Source organism: Lissotriton helveticus, chromosome 2_1 (genome assembly GCF_964261635.1).
Source record: "Lissotriton helveticus chromosome 2_1, aLisHel1.1, whole genome shotgun sequence".
NCBI classification, from domain to species: Eukaryota; Metazoa; Chordata; class Amphibia; order Caudata; family Salamandridae; genus Lissotriton; species Lissotriton helveticus.
The window spans coordinates 1,987,709,009-1,987,714,008 of record NC_136059.1 but is presented as its reverse complement, the minus strand read 5'-3'; positions in this window follow the sequence as shown (position 1 = coordinate 1,987,714,008).

Genomic DNA, 5,000 nt, shown 5'->3' with positions numbered 1-5,000 from the left:
GTGGGGAGGCCACCCTCCCCGGGGCCCTCAGGGGCCCCGGATGGAGCTCCTGAACACAGACAAGCAAGGGGAGGCTCCCCGGGCACATCGGAACCCCTTTCCGGGCTCTTGGCAGTGCGGCAGGCTGGGAGACAGGGCCCAGGGCCTGAGCACCCGACCCGGGGACCGCCCGGGCCCCTGGACCCAGCCGGGGCTCCCAAGCCCGGAGGCGCATGGGACGCCTCCCCGGTCCCTCCGGACCCCGTCCCGGGCACCCTGCCACGCAGCAGGACCAAGGACAGAGCCCGGGGTGGGGAGGCCGCCCTCCCCGGGCCCTCAGGGGCCCTAGCCACTGCTCCTGAACCCAGCCAAGCAAGGGGAGGCTCCCCGGGCACATCGGAACCCCTTCCCGGGCCCTTGGCCGTGCGGCAGGCTGGGAGACAGGGCCCAGGGCCGGAGCACCCGACCCGGGGCCCGCCCGGGCCCCTGGACCCAGCCGGGGCTCCCAAGCCCGGAGGCGCATGGGACGCCTCCCCGGTCCCTCCGGACCCCGTCCCGGGCACCCTGCCACGCAGCAGGACCAAGGACAGAGCCCGGGGTGGGGAGGCCGCCCTCCCCGGGCCCTCAGGGGCCCTAGCCACTGCTCCTGAACCCAGCCAAGCAAGGGGAGGCTCCCCGGGCACATCGGAACCCCTTCCCGGGCCCTTGGCAGTGCGGCAGGCTGGGAGACAGGGCCCAGGGCCGGAGCACCCGACCCGGGGCCCGGCCGGGCCCCTGGACGCAGCCGGGGCTCCCAAGCCCAGAGGTGCATGGGACGCCTCCCCGGTCCCTCCGGACCCCGTCCCGGGCACCCTGCCACGCAGCAGGACCAAGGACAGAGCCCGGGGTGGGGAGGCCGCCCTCCCCGGGCCCTCAGGGGCCCTAGCCACTGCTCCTGAACCCAGCCAAGCAAGGGGAGGCTCCCCGGGCACATCGGAACCCCTTCCCGGGCCCTTGGCAGTGCAGCAGGCTGGGAGACAGGGCCCAGGGCCGGAGCACCCGACCCGGGGCCCGGCCGGGCCCCTGGACCCAGCCGGGGCTCCCAAGCCCGGAGGTGCATGGGACGCCTCCCCGGTCCCTCCGGACCCCGTCCCGGGCACCCTGCCATGCAGCAGGACCAAGGACAGAGCCCGGGGTGGGGAGGCCGCCCTCCCCGGGCCCTCAGGGGCCCTAGCCACTGCTCCTGAACCCAGCCAAGCAAGGGGAGGCTCCCCGGGAACAACGGAACCCATTCCTAGGCCCTTGGCAGTGCGGTAGGCTGGGAGATAGGGACCAGGGCCGGAGCACCCGACCCGGGGCCCGCCCGGGCCCCTGGACCGAGCCGGGGCTCCCAAGCCCGGAGGTGCATGGGACGCCTCCCCGGTCCCTCCGGACCCCGTCCCGGGCACCCTGCCACGCAGCAGGACCAAGGACAGAGCCCGGGGTGGGGAGGCCGCCCTCCCCGGGCCCTCAGGGGCCCTAGCCACTGCTCCTGAACCCAGCCAAGCAAGGGGAGGCTCCCCGGGAACAACGGAACCCATTCCTAGGCCCTTGGCAGTGCGGTAGGCTGGGAGACAGGGACCAGGGCCGGAGCACCCCACCCGGGGCCCGCCCGGGCCCCTGGACCCAGCCGGGGCTCCCAAGCCCGGAGGCGCATGGGACGCCTCCCCGGACCCATGGAGCCCGTCCTGGGCATTGAGCCATGCCGTTGGCCTGGAGATGGGTGCCCCGGACGCCCGGGGGAGGTCTGTCTGGGACACATGGAGCCCGTCCTGGGCATTGAACCATGCCGTTGGCCTGGAGAAGGGAGCCCCGGACGCCCGGGGGAGGACTGCCCGGTACCCGTGGAGCCCTTCCCGGGTACTTTGCAACGCCGTTGGCCTCCTGGAGATGGGTGCCCCGAACGCCCGGGGGGTGGGCTGCCCGGGACCCGTGGAGCCCGTCCTGGGCACTCTGACCTGCTGTTGGCCCGGGGGAGGGACCCCAGACGACCGGGACCCGTGGAGCCCGTCCTTGGCACTCTAACAAGCCGTTGGCCCGGGGAAGGGAGCCCCAGACGACCGGGACCTGTGGAGCCCGTCCTGGGCACTCCTGTATGCCGTTGGCCCGGGGAAGGGAGCCCCGGACGTCCGGGACCCGTGGAGCCCGTCCTGGGCACTCCTGTATGCCGTTGGCCCGGGGAAGGGAGCCCCGGACGTCCGGGACCCGTGGAGCCCGTCCTGGGCACTCTGAAATGCTTTGGCCCGGGAAAGGGAGCCCCGGACACCCGGGGGGGAGGACTGCCCGGGACCCGTGGAACTCGTCCTGGGCACTCTGACATGCCGCTGGCCCGGGGAAGGGTGCCCCGGACGCCCGGGGCCCGTGGAGCCCGTCCTGGGCACTCTGACAAGCCGTTGGCCCGGGGAAGGGAGACCTGGACGCCCGGAACCCGTGGAGCCCGTCCTGGGCACTCTGAAATGCTTTGGCCCGGGGAAGGGAGCCCCGGACGCCCGGGGGAGGACTGCCCGGGACCCGTGGAACTGGTCCTGGGCACTCTGACATGCCGCTGGCCCGGGGAAGGGTGCCCCGGATGACCGGGGCCCGTGGAGCCCGTCCTGGGCACTCTGACATGCCGCTGGCCCGGGGGAGGGAGCCCCAGACGCCTGGGGCCCGTGGAGCCCGTCCCGGGCACTCTGCCATGCCGTCAGCCTGGATGGAGCCCCGGACGCCCGGGGGGGGGGCGAAGGCCCGGGACGCATGGAGCCTGTCCTGGGCACTCTGCCATGCCGTCGGCCTGGATGGAGCACCGGACGCCCGGGGGACGACTGCCCAAGAGCCATGGAGCCCGTCCTAGGCAATTTGACATGCAGTTGGCCTGAAGGAAGGAAGCTCCGGGTGGCCTAGGGAGGTGTTGCCCAGGCATATCCCATCTGGTCCCCATGGCAGAGAACCACCAACCCTGGAGGGGTGTCCGGGCATACCCTGCCACATAGTAATCCGGAGGCAAATTACCCCCCTTTCTTGCAATCTGTGCACGCGAGGTGACAGAGGGGACCCAAGGCGTGAAAGAACCCGACCTCATGGAGCCCTCGCTGGGATCCGGGAGGCGAATGGCACCTCATTAAGACTTCCAGGGAAGTTCGGCCATCTGGTCCCCCCCATAGGAAAGCGTTGCGGGCGACCAGATGCCCGAGGGGATCCGGGCGACCAGATGGCCGAGGGAATCCGGGCGACCAGATGGCTGGGCATGGAGGTGAAGCCGCCTGGACTCTTCCCCACCCCGTCCCCGTCCCGGGATGAATGCCCGGGACGCATGGAGCCCGTCCTGGCCACTTGACGTCCCGTCCTGGGCATTGAACCATGCCGTCGGCCTGGAGAAGGGAGCCCCCGGACGCCCGGGGGAGGACTGCCCGGTACCCGTGGAGCCCTTCCCGGGTACTTTGCAACGCCGTTGGCCTCCTGGAGATGGGTGCCCCAGATGCCCGGGGGTGGGCTGCCCGGGACCCATGGAGCCCGTCCTGGGCACTTTTACATGCCGTCGGCCTGGAGGTGGGTGCCCTGGACGCCCGGGGGAGGCCTGCCCGGGACCCGTGGAGCCCCTCCCGGGTACTTTGCCAATGCCGTTTGCCTCATGGAGATGGGTGCCCCGGACGCCCGGGGGAGGACTGCCCGGTACCCGTGGAGTCCTTTCCGGGTACTTTGCAACGCCGTTGGCCTCCTGGAGATATGTGCCCCGAACGCCCGGGGGGAGGGCTGTCCGGGGCCCATGGAGCCCGTCCTGGGCACTGTGACATGCCGTCGGCCTGGAGGTGGGAGCCCTGGACGCCCGGGGGAAGGCTGCCCGGGACCCGTGGAGCCCTTCCCGGTTACTTTGCCATCCCGTTGGCCTCCTGGAGATGGGTGCCCCGGACGCCCGGGGGAGGTCTGTCCGGGGCCCATGGAGCCCGTCCTGGGCAGTGTGACATGCCGTCGGCCTAAAGGTGGGAGCCCCGGACGCCCGGGGGAAGGCTGCCCGGGACCCGTGGAGCCCGTCCCGGGTACTATGCCGTCCCGTTGGCCTCCTGGAGATGGGTGCCCCGGACGCCCGGGGGAGGTCTGTCCGGGGCCCATGGAGCCCGTCCTGGGCAGTGTGACATGCCGTCGGCCTAAAGGTGGGAGCCCCGGACGCCCGGGGGAAGGCTGCCCGGGACCCGTGGAGCCCGTCCCGGGTACTTTGCCGTCCCGTTGGCCTCCTGGAGATGGGTGCCCCGGACGCCCGGGGGAGGTCTGTCCGGGGCCCATGGAGCCCGTCCTGGGCAGTGTGACATGCCGTCGGCCTAAAGGTGGGAGCCCCGGACGCCCGGGGGAAGGCTGCCCGGGACCCGTGGAGCCCTTCCCGGGTACTTTGCCATCCCGTTGGCCTCATGGAGATGGGTGCCCCGGACGCCCAGGGGAGGTCTGTCCGGGACACGTGGAGCCCGTCCTGGGCATTTAGCCATGCCGTTGGCCCGGAGAATGGAGCCCCCAGACGCCCGGGGGAGGTGTTGCCCAGGCATATCTCATCTGGTCCCCCGGGCAGAGAACCACCAGCCCTGGAGAGGTGTCCGGGCGTACCCTGCCCCTAGTAATCCGGAGGGAAATTACCCCCCTTTCTTGCAATCCGTGCACGCGAGGTGACAGAGGGGACTCAAGGCGTAAAAGAACCCGACCTCATGGAGCCCTAGCTGGGATCCAGGAGCCGAATGGCACCTCATCGGGACTTCCAGGGAAGCCCGGCCATCTGGTCGCCCCATTGGAAAGCATCGCGGGCGACCAGAGGGCCGGGATCGAAAGGACTCCCAGCTCCCCATCCATCCCAAGCCTTCGCGGTAGGGTTCCTGACTGCCTGCCCACGCAAGGCAGGGCTCTTGGACCCCGGCTGGGCCTCAGGCGCAGGTTGGACCACCGGAGCTCTAGGGCCCGGACGACCTGGGGGAGGAATGCCCGGGACCCGTGGAGCCCGTCCTGGGTACTTTGACATGCCGTCGGCCTGGAGGTGGGTGCCC